Genomic DNA, 12,254 nt, shown 5'->3' with positions numbered 1-12,254 from the left:
TTTCTCACATAAAAATGCCCTTTATGTCTAGATTTGGCAACCACAAGCACTGTGCCCAGGCAACACACATTTTATTTTTGGTAAAATAATAAAAAAAAATGTACTTGCTGTCTTTTTCTAAGAATCAAGGGGTTAAGGTCATAAAATGCTGATTTGTGGGGGAATCAAAAGAGAACCTGGGGTACATGACAGAATGGATATGCAAATACAAGCCTGAGCTTTGGGCTGCAAGTGGGAGCTACTTAGAGAGCTAACACAGCTTTTAGAGTTTTGTCTAGCAGGTTTTCTGACTTTGGTTGGAAAACCGATGAGCTACCTAAATAGGTGTCTAGAGAGCTATCTCGAGCAGACAGAGCTGCCGCTTGGACCCCTTCCTTGACTTTGAGTCGTTCTTCCACCGCTCCCGTATGCCCCTTCCTCAGGATCCTCCCCCCAAGCTGAGGCTGGCTCTTGGCAGTTGCTGTTGCACTATTGTTATTTCTCATTGTTTTATTTGCTACTCCTAGTGGTTTCAGACTTCGTTAACAATTGTTTCTGCATTTGTTTTTGATGAACATGCCAAAAAACCCAAACATATTTACAGACAAGTTTCAGTTAGTAATTCCAGATACATATGCATCGAATGTCATGAGAAGGAAAGAAAGGAAAAAAAAAAAGACAGGCATAAGATTTCGAAGATATTATCTACTGTAGTCACTTTTCCATGCTATAAAGAGACACCATGACCAAAGCAACTTATAAAATAAAGAGTTTATTAGGGACTTAACTGTTTCAGAGGATTAGAGTCCATGACCATCATGGCACATGACATGGACATGATGGAGTGTGACAGCAGGCAGGCAGGTATGGCACTGGAGCAGTAGCTGAGCCCTTACATGTTGAGACCACAACCATGAGGCAGAGAGCCAACTGGTGTGATGTGAGCATTTGAAACCAATGATTCACCTTCTCCAATAAGGCCACACCTCTAATCCTTCCCAAACTGTTCTACCAACTGGGGATCAACCATTCAAACATATGAGCCTATGGGGCTCATCTTTATGGATCTGCATTTCACCTTGCTCTTGGGGTGTCAGGACACTGCATGGGGAGTCAAAACACAGAGGTGCTAGGCTATGTTCCTTCCTTGGTGCCATCAGGGTGCCAGACTTGTGGGACATGCTACTCAGGGGAGGCGAAAGGTAGTCTAAATTAGGGGATCCAGCCTGTGTTTCTCTGGGTGAAAATGGTGTGGGTTGGAACAGAGCCGTGGCTCTCAAATTCCTGGGCACCCAGGTACTGCTGGGAACTGTGAAGAGTTGAGAACGGAAGGGGTGGGTCTAAGATGAGCCCAGGGTGGGGGTGGGGATAGGGGTGGGGAATCTGGCTTAGCTCAGGGTGCCAGGAGTGCAGAAAGACTTTCTGTGGGAGACTTAGGTGCAGCTCTCTAAGACAAAGACTCCTCCCACAGTGAAGGAGATCTTGCTTATCCAAACTTTATTCATGGCAGATGAGGATGCATACAACTTACTCAGGGTGGATCACAGATTAAATACCTTTCCAGGAAGGAAGGCCTGGGAAGGGAAGTTTATTGGCTAAACCCCTAGGATCCATCTAGATACCTCATTAGTATGGAGAACTCTAGGTTCTATGCTATGTGACTGGTGCTTTTAGTGGGGTTTCGTTGTCATGTGCTCATGACAGTCAGTACAGGAGTCTGGTCAAGAGCAGACTCAAACACCTACCCTTCTCAATTATGAGAGTTGCAGGGGCGGGGTGGGGCGGGGGTGGCCGGTGTTCCTTAATCTGCTCAACCTTTCCAGTTTTTCTGTCTGGTGACAAGGTTCTACTTGCCCCACACATCTTCATTCAGACCACCACACTGTGGTGTCCTCATAAGAGCTGCTTTAAAAGATACTTCATAGATATGTAATTCATATAATGTGGGCTAACCATTGTATATGGGATGACTAAATGGTATGTAGTTCAGTGTTTTACAGTCACCCATTCTATCTAACATCTAAGTACTCCAGTACTCCAAAATGTCTCTATTGATTAAACTTTTTTTGTTGTTGTTCCTGTCTCAGCCAACTTTTGACAGTCCTTCACATGCATTTTGTCTCCTTGGACTGAATCAGGGAGATTGGAACTGTCAGGGACAGTTCACACAAATGGAATATACAATATGTGAAGCCCAAATCACAAAACTGAAACAATCCTCTAAAATTAACGCATGTAATGCAAATGAAAACGACTGTATTTATACTTGCCAATGAACAATAATTTTAATACATGAAATCAAAGTTAACTTAAAATTAAGTTGTTAAAGTTATTGTGTTTGTAAAAGTGGAAGGTATTAGTATGCTAAACATTAAAGAAAGTGGGAAATCTTGCTTTAACTTAGGTCTGTTTTTAGCATAGTTTTGCTATGTTGTCTAGGCTAGCCTTGAACTCATATCTCATTCTCTCTGGAAGCTAGACTACAGAGTGTACCGCCATGGCCAGCTCTAGCTCATTTTTTTTTTTTTTAAAGAACAGTAGCACAGCCACAATTTTGGACCTGTCTTAAGCAGAGCGGTCTGTTTAAGAGTGTTCACTTTCTCTAACCACTGGCTAGAAGTAGCGCATCCGTAGCTGTGACATCCGGATTTCCTTCAGACATATGTACACTGCAGTGAGGGTGAGATAGAGGTGGGGGTTACTGGCCATTAAAACAGCAGAAGTGCCAAGCAGTTACACTGACCAAAATGTTTTCTTTCAGAGTTACATCTTAGTCTCTTATTTATCCGAAGTGCTCCATTCCATATAACAATGTTGCATAGTTTCTTTTCAGTAGTGTGCTGGGTTTGTAGAGGTTAGAGGAACAGCATAACCCCAGTCTAGGGGAATGCCAGGGCCAGGAGGCGGGAGTGGATGGATAGGGGAGCAGGGGGAGGGGGGAGGGGATAGAGGATTTTCAGAGAGGAAAATAGGAAAGGGGATACCATTTGAAATGTAAATAAAGAAAATATCTAATAAAAAAAGGAAAAAATAGAAACAGCATAATAAAATATCAATACACAGAAGTAAGCATCAGTCTCGGGATAAAGGTAGATGACGACCCTTCCCTCTACCCACTCCTCCCTCTGCATTCAGCCGAGGACCGTATCATTCTGGAAGTACCATCTACCAACCGCAGTCAGTCATGCTGGGCAGGCGCTATAGCCATTGTCAGCCACACCTTAGGGAAGAAATGTAGCAGAGTAGCTTGGGACTCTGTGCCACATCTATGCTGCAGTGTAGTGGTTGAACGCAGGAAGCTTGTGTATGGAGCATTACTACCCACTGACCGTCACTGTATACAATCGTGTCCTGAACTGATGAACAGTGTCTAGAACACCTGTCCAAATTCCCATAGAGAATTGGGAACGGAGAGTCATGGCTAACTCACTGGCAGCATCTGGAGTCAATTTCTCTTTGAAATCAAGCCAGTGAAGCTGATTTGAGAAGGCAACACAGAAATCTGGTAAGGTAAAAGCAAAGAGGGCTGGGTTGGTGGCTCAGTTGGTTAAACATTGTGCAAGCATGAAGATCAGAGTTCAATCCTCAGAACCCACATAAAAAGCTAAAGTAGGGAACGTGCTTGAAATCCCAACTTGGGGTGGGGGTGGGGGTGGGATGGAAGGGGGATCCGTGGCCCTTTCTGGCTATCCAGCCTTGTCTAGTTAGCAAGCTTCCACATCTCTGTGAGAGATCCTGTCTCCATGAACAAGGTGGATGGCTCCTGAAGAGTAAACCTGAGGTTGACCTCTGGCCTCTGTACCCCCCCCCACACACACACAGTGGAGGTCTCCTTAGGCAGATGACGTTGGTTGCCATTCCTCACCCATGGCAAGTGTAGGTATGTGATCATGAAAACGAATGTCCCTGAACTTTCCAAACAGGTTGCAAGGGTCGTTTTATGTAAGAGACTTGCCCCCAACCCTTTGGGTGGCTTGCTGTCACTGCACGTTTATATTGAAAGTGTTGTGCTCATTGTTTATGTCCCTATACAACTCAGTTTCAGGTTATGCTGTAGAGTGGATTTAGTGGGGACATTATGATTCATCACAAAGGTGGGGCAGATGTGTCAAGGTTAGATCCTTAAATACATTCTTCTGGGGTCCTAGTGGTCAAACATGGGAGAGTGGCCTTTGAAGCTTGGCATGTGTATCTTTATAGGTATGTTCCTCGCAGCAGTGAATCTCCAGGGACAGAAAAGGATATGATTATAAAAAGCCTTCCTGCTGGTGCTTTAGTGGTGGCTTGCTTCCTTTTTTTTTTTTTTTTTTTTTTTTTTTTTTTTTTTTTTGGTGGTTTTTCGAGACAGGGTTTCTCTGTGTAGCTCTGGCTGTCCTGGAACTCACTTTTTTTTTAGACCAGGCTGGCCTCGAACTCAGAAATCCACCTGCCTCTGCCTCCCGAGTGCTGGGATTAAAGGCGTGCGCCACCACGCCCGGCGGTGGCTTGCTTCCTAAAATATTTCCAGGGGGTGTGAAGGAGATTGCTCAACCTGAGACTGAAAGGGGGGTTAGCTAAGGTCCATAGAAGGTTGGTTTAGGTAAAACACTAAAAAAAAAATAGTGAATTTATGAACCGTGTTTGAAACCTTAGGAAGGAAAGGGTCCAACTTTATTGCTTGTTCTCTTCGTTGTCTGAAGGTGGTTCATACTCCAGCCACACTGCATTCAAATTTTGGCCACCATGAGATGAAGGAGGACAGAGATGTGTCTTTCTTCCTTTCCTTCCTCTTCCTTTCCTTCCTCTTCCTTCCTTTCTCTCTCTCTTTCATTCATTCATTCATTCATTCATTCTTTCTTCTTTCTTTCTTTAAAAAGATTCTTGGGGAGATGTTAAAGACTTTCAAGAAGTACCATCCACCATTTGGCTTTTAGGCTGCATTGGCATAATCATATAGTCATAGTTACCTACAGGGGAATCTGAGAAATGTGTCCAGCTAAAGTGGGTTTCAGAAGCGGGCGGTTTCTTCTATGGAGAACAAGAAGGTAAACACTGCAGAAGCAGAGTTCTCTTTCAGATAAACTCGGGAAGTGTCTCTTTACCCTTACTAGCTCTAGCCATGTACACTACTTTTGGAGTTTGGACTTAACTACCCAGTTAAAAGCTGTGGATATCAACAGAAAGGTCAATGTTAGGAACAAGTTACCTCTATGCCCTCCAAATATTGCAGGCTATTGCCATTGCTCTTGAGTTCCCTCCAGAAGTTGATGGTCAGACCCTATTGCTGAAGATAAGACACACCTGAGTCATGGAACATGAAGAAACCAAGCTGGCACTGGTCTGGAAGCTCCATTAATACTGGCTAGCTTTGGAAAGCTCTGTGCATGATCTCAGAAAAGAAAGCATTGGTCTTATTTAGCTGAGAACCTGGTTGACAACAACAAACTGCCTGGAAATATAAGCCAAAGGGTGTAATAGTGGCACAAAGGGCACTTTCTAGCTGGTGTTAAAGTCTGCTCTGTAAGTAGAACCCATACCTGACACACTTACTGGGACCAAGAACCTGTGGCTAAACGAAGCATCGACACTAGAAAAGACCCTCCTGCTCTTAGTCTTCTGACAAGACATTTTAATAAACTGATTCCTAATAACTCCTCTTAGCATAGCCATAGACCAGTGCATATTTTAGATCTCATCAGAGAAGCTGCTTCTTGCAGTGGAAAGTTATTAACAGAGACACACCACTGGTCATCGTGAAGACAACAAGCGACTGCTCAGGGCTCATTCCTAAATGGAACATTGTATCACTCTCCTTACCTTCCAAGGTTCAGGGATCATCACTTGCCACAGACCCTCTTGGTCCCTTGTCTGTGTAGAATGGGTCTCTGGTTGCAGATGGACAAGGAGTCGGTGAAATGAGTGACAGACAGACACAACACAGGAGATTGTGTAGAATCTGAATGTATTGTCACAAAGTGAACACCAGTCTTATATTATACAGAAAATAAAGGGGGTAGGATGTCACAGCAGGCAAAGTACATTGAAGTTACCTGACACAAAACAAAGGAATGACTTCAAAAGGACTACAAGAACCAGGTAATATTTACAGTAAAGATAAAGCAGCTCTGCTTAGGGTCAGCTTAGTGACAGGTAAGGATTTCACACCCTAGTCACAATTTGTGCTACTCCTTTGAGCCTTGTGAAAGCTAGCACCAGGGGGTTCTGCTCTAGCAGATCTTCTCACGAATAATGCAATACCACAACCCCCCTATTTCCTAGGCCTTGATAAATTCTTGTATGAGTGTAACTTTTAAGTATCTGTGGAGAATCTCCATTTGTCAGAAGAATTCACCAACTTGCTTCTAATCTGCAATGTAGCTTGCTATACCTGGCTGTAGTGAAGATTCCTGTCTCAGTGGGATTCCCTAACTTTTTTTGTGGTAAACCTACCTATTCACTAGGCCATTGTGAATTCCCTTGTCTGGGTAAGACTGGCTATTGTCCCAAGTAAACACTCTGCAGACCAGCCCTGAACTATTCGGGCTCCATTCTTTATAATGTCTAATTTAAATTTGAATGTTACTGAATAGGTAACCTTCTTACAGAATTCCTACTGAATTCCAAGTTTGTCGGCTTCAAGGATTTTCTGGGACTTTGGAACACTGGCAAAGGCTTAGCTATGTCAGAATTCAATCCTAAAAGGCACTTTTAATAAAATAATACTAAAAGAGAGCACGTGGATCCATACACCAGACTAACTCGGGGTTAGGGTATGAGTATACGGGTTATGAGAATGCCAAGGTTCCAGGAGGTGAGTTTCCGTGAAACTCTTTGCCTCGTGAGTGCTTCCAGGCTTCTCGGCCTGTCAAGCAAACTTCACTGGAGCGTGCATAGTAATCACTCCCTTTGCCTCCCAAGGCTCAGGGATCCTTGCAGAAGAGTGGCTGGGAAGAATGTGAAAGCCAGGGGTGGTAGGCTACCAATTTTCTCATACACAATAGGGCAGCTGCATACTTGAACTCACAGCACTTGTGACAGTGCATACAAGACTGTTCAAGCTCAAGACAAACCAAATGCCAGTGTGGAGTTGGGAGTGGGTACAAAGCCCCTCATATATCTGAGGGTCTGTGGTAACTGATAGGTGCTGGCAGGGGAGAACTAAGTTTTCCAGCCTCAGGACCCTGATAGGTGTAACATGCTTTAGTGGATGCTTACATGCCCAAGAGCCTGTAGGTGCTTCTGACAGGACTCTGATCTAAAAGAAGAACGAGAACACAAGGTCGGTTGCTTATAGAATGGGGGATGGGTCTGGGAGGAGATGGGAGATGAAAATGCAATGTGTGAAAGGCTCAAAGAATGAATGAAAAATGTTTTAAAAACTGTGATTATTTATGCTATGCCACATGCTGTCTTAGGAGCTACCGTCAACAAGCGGAGTAGGGGCTGCCTCTGCCCTCAGGAGGCTCACAGGAAGTGAAAAGACACACATAGAATATACTCAGGAACTCACAAGTTTACAGTTAGGAAACGGTCTACTTAATTAAAAAAAAAAGTCAAGTGCTGTTTTCTAGGACCCTGATTCCACGTTATGACAGTTTTCTAGTTAAAGTAAGATTCACACTTGCTAAGAACTATCACTCTACGGAACTGTGGGTGGTATGAGGGCAAAAAGCAGTCTGCCGTTGCTATGCCTGCCTGTCGTGCAGAGAATGGCCAATGAGTCTTGTCTGAGTAGTTAGAGAAAAAGAGCAAAGAAAATGTGAGCAGAGAAAAGCCTAAGTAGCAGTGTAAGATGTATGATTCACATAATGTAGAGCCTTGATATACAGATGTACATATTTGAGAAAGATATAAAACATAGGGTGGTTATTTTCCATGAACATGTGGTATTTATTTTGGACTATGATTTATCAAATGACCTTGTGAATTAAAACCCCGGTTTGTGCACTTGACATTTGTTGGTTATCCCTACCTGATTCTCAAGTTTAGTCTCCCTAGACATTCCTTCTGGTTCATATGTGAGGTCCCATGTGGACCCAGACACACTAATATTCCTATAGCTCAGGAGGCATGGTTTAATCTAGGCTAAACTGGTCAGCACAGCCCACCATAGCCACAGGAGTCATCGTCACCATGATCATCGTCATTGTCATCATTATTGTATCATCACCATCAGCAGCAGCAGCATCTTCATCAATAGCATTTGTTGATTTACTAGGTTCTAAACATCGCAGGTGCCCTTCTAGTCCTGTGATAACACCACAAGGTGAACACTGAACACTATCATGGTTCCTTCTGGGCTGCTCTGTGTGTGAGCCCGGATGGTCTCTGACCTCAGGCAGCAGCTTGGCTTTGGAACCTGTGCTCCTAAGGACTTGGCTGAGTTGCTCACGATTAAAGATGGTCAGTAAGAATAAACCTCAGGCCGGGCGGTGGTGGCACACGCCTTTAATCCCAGCACTTGGGAGGCAGAGGCAGGCGGATTTCTGAGTTCGAGGCCAGCCTGGTCTACAGAGTGAGTTCCAGGACACCCAGGGCTACACAGAGAAACCCTGTCTCGAAAAAACCAAAACCAAAAAAAAAAAAAAAGAGAATAAACCCTAGACCTTAAGTAAGAAAGATGGGAGCCTCGCTTCGATGTGTGGTGAGCAGATGTGAGTCCTGGACCGCATCCAGCATCTGTTTGCTTCAGGGGAGGCCAGGCTGAGTTCAAGGCCAGTATGTGGAGGTGACAGAGGTAAAGGACTCGAAACCTGGAGCCAGTACCTGAATGCTACTAAACTCTTTATTCAAACAATGGGAAAAGCACCTCAACACCACTTGATTTATTTTATTTTATTTATTTATTTTTTTTAAGATTTATTTATTTTTATTATATATAAGTACACTGCAGCTGTCTTCAGACACTCCAGAAGAGGGAGTCAGATCTCGTTACGGATGGTTGTAAGCCACCATGTGGTTGCTGGGATTTGAACCTCGGACCTTCGGAAGAGCAGTCGGGTGCTCTTACCCACTGAGCCATCTCACCAGCCCGATTTATTTTTTAAAGTGATGTATAAATACTTTTCTTATATTTGCTATGTGAAAAGTTTTATTTCAGTACCTTTTGCTTATATCTCAATAACCATGGTGTTAATGTGGCCTTAGTTAAGCTACCTTAGTAAAGAAGAATAGTGTAAGAATGACCCTGTATACCATCATGTTTCTTCTGTTATCCAGATAACACATTTCCCCCAACATTTTAACGTTTTTGAATTTGGGGGGTATATCCCATAATTTATGGTGTCTTTAATCAATTGATGATGCCTTTAATCAACTGATGATCTCTTTAATCGACTGATGTCTTTAATTGAAAGTGTTTTTCTCTTTCTTTGTGGTGAATGAAGACCAGCAAGTAAGCACCCAATACCACCTTTAGTTCGATGCGATCAAAGGTGGGTACATTCTCGCTCTCAGGTATTGCCTTACTTAATTCACAGCCTGGGCCAGACATAGCCAGGTACATTACTAATAAATACAACCATGCACAGCAAAGACATTTTATACGTCCTAGAGTTTTATTGGGGATTAGATTATAAGCAGTAAATTATAAATGAGAAAATGATCAGGGAACACCTAGGGCAGGAATCCCATGATCAAGAACGAGACACTTAATGTCGCTGTGTCTCAGCAACCTTCTGGGTCATAATTAAGTGATGGAATCAGGTTGTTAAGTTTGATCCATATTTTACCTGCTATGGTTCTTCTGTGACTTTATTACTTAATTGCTATGGTATTGATATCACCAGCACCACCTGTAATCAGGGTATCAATAAAGCACACTATAAACTAGAATAAGTTACATTGTTAAAGCTGGCTTCTCATTTTGAGCAAGCTAGCCAAGGCTTCTCTATAGAACAGATCACCACCCTATCTGAGTGTTGCCTTGGGCATCAGCTCACATTCTCTAATAACAATCAGCACTTACTCGGGACACTGTGAATGTGAATTCTTCTTTATTGTTCTTATTTATTTTAATGAATTATAATTATTAGTCAGCTAATTGTTAGTAGGGTCTGAGCCCAGATCCTCATACGTGCTAAGCAAGCACACAAGCACTGAGCTGTAGTCCCAGATCTGATTTCGTTTTAATTGTTGTTTTGAGACAGGATCTCACTTTGTAGCATAGCATGGCTTAGAACTCGCTCTGCAGTCCGGACTTGCCTTTAACTTCCAGTGGTCCTCTTGCTCCATCCTTTGAAGTATTAAAATTACAGTTGTGAGCCACCATGCCTAGATTGAGACGGGATCTTGATGTGCAGCTCCAATTAACTTCAAACCTATGATCCCCCCCCCCTTTAGCCTCCTAAATACTGAGATCATGAGCACATCAACCCTGACAATGCAAGAGAAAGACGTCATTCAGCTGAAGATGCTGGAAGGAAACTCACAGGTACCTTACTGTTAATGAGGTTTGTACAGGGTCCTTAGCCATTCAACATGTGATTATTGAGTCTGCTCTCCACAGAGCAAGTGCCAGGTGCTTGGGATTCAGCAAAAGATAGCTTTTATTTACAACACTGCCTTGATTGTATGGAACTACAGTCTAGCAAGAGGGTGGCAATTATATAGGATATCCAATCGGAATGTGAGTCAGGAGAGCTTCATGGAGGAGGGATAACGAGGTGGATAGATGTCTGAGCAGCAAGGGAAACCAAGCGAGATGATAACAGGTTAACAAGGGCAGGGGTGTGGAAGAAAGGGCCATCAAGATGATGCCTAAGCTGAGAGACAGCTCACAGAATGAGAGAAGGCTTAACAACCTAGGGACCAAAGCCAGTGACTTCCAGGTGGCATGATTTTAGTGGAAACTTACCTGCCACTTCCCCCATTTCCTGAGCTTGGCCTTCTTACATCCTTTATTTAAAAACTTTTTTTTTTTTTTTTCGAGACAGGGTTTCTCTGTATAGCCCTGGCTGTCCTGGAACTCACTTTGTAGACCAGGCTGGCCTCGAACTCAGAAATCCGCCTGCCTCTGCCTCCCAAGTGCTGGGATTAAAGGCGTGCGCCACCACCGCCCGGCTATTTAAAAACTTTTATCTTGCAAAGTTAATAATCTTATAGTTACTTGGCCTTAGGAATAATATTCAAATATATAATTTATTAAAAAGAACAATAACTGGAAACAGAAACTATGGCTTTGCTAGAAAGAGATAATTTCTGTCGCTGTCTTCCCATTTGTAGAGCAAGTCTGTACTGCAGCTGCACTTATGTAAGAAGGTGGTATCAGCTTGAGATATCGGGGTGTAAGAGCTTTGGCTGCTGTTCCAGAAGACCCGCATTTGATTCTCAGAACCCACATATCAGCTCACAGCCTTCTGTAACTCCTATTCCAGGAGATCTGACACATTCTTTCGGCCGCATTCTTTTGGCCTCTGAAGGCACAAGGCTTTAAATGGTGCACAAATATACAGATAAAAACACATATGCATAAAATTAAAATTTAAAAGTTGATCTTATAGCCTGCCTCTTGTCTTTTTCTAAATGATTTAAAAACATGTATGGAGGTAATGAGAAAGTAGCACATGTGTGGAATAACAGGATACACACATCCCAAGGCCCTTATCTGATTGCCTTAGCAGGCTGAGGCAACCACCAATAGACATCTTCAAGGTCATATGATCTCACTCAAAAATAATGAGGGGATAGCTAAATAGGCTCATTTTTCTGTTGCTTTCTCCAGGTTTTCATGGAGGGACTGATACTCACTGTTATCACACTGATATATTTTATTTAGATAGAAAACAGAACATATTAACTAGGTAAAACAGTCAATACATTAAAACCTAGGTTAGAACTTAGACCATGAGTCCCATTCTAACTGGAAGTCCAGCTTTATTAAGGAATAATTCGACAGAATTCATGCTTTAATATGAGAATCCATTATTTTGGTTTAAAAATTTCAGTGATCTTACAAAACCAGAGAGGGCAGTGTCCAGGGCTGCAGATCCCAGGATCAAGAGCTGACGTTTTCTTTTCAGTCCTTCATTTACCTTTGCTACCCATAAAGTGTGTTTGTATCATCATACAAACAAACAAAACTGGTCCAGCTAGATGGCTCAGTGGCAAAAGGCGCTTGCAGTTAAGCCTGAAGACCTGCACTGGATTCTCAGAATCCACGTGTGCAAGGAGAGAACCAAGGCCCAAAAGTCGTCCTTTGGCTCCACATGTGCCTGGTCTGTGTAATACAGTAATCAATAAGACATTTAACATGTAAAGAAAGAAAAACCAAACCAAAAATGGAACTTTCCAGTTTT

The 12,254-nt window shown here is 42.9% G+C and overlaps 1 non-coding gene across 1 annotated transcript; it reads left to right on the top strand.

The window, feature by feature from the left end:
• The first annotated feature begins 248 nt into the window (after positions 1 to 248).
• On the top strand, positions 249 to 309 carry LOC115029952 (U7 small nuclear RNA). The gene has a single exon (XR_003835507.1). It is a non-coding gene; the product is annotated as a U7 small nuclear RNA (small nuclear RNA).
• The last annotated feature ends 11,945 nt before the right edge of the window (positions 310 to 12,254 follow it).

The sequence above is a fragment of the Mus caroli genome, unplaced genomic scaffold, assembly GCF_978045245.1.
Source record: "Mus caroli unplaced genomic scaffold, Mus_caroli_1 scaffold_19, whole genome shotgun sequence".
Classification (NCBI taxonomy): Eukaryota; Metazoa; Chordata; class Mammalia; order Rodentia; family Muridae; genus Mus; species Mus caroli.
The sequence above is the reverse complement of the archived record's forward strand: the minus strand, read 5'-3'. Positions and strand labels throughout refer to the sequence as shown.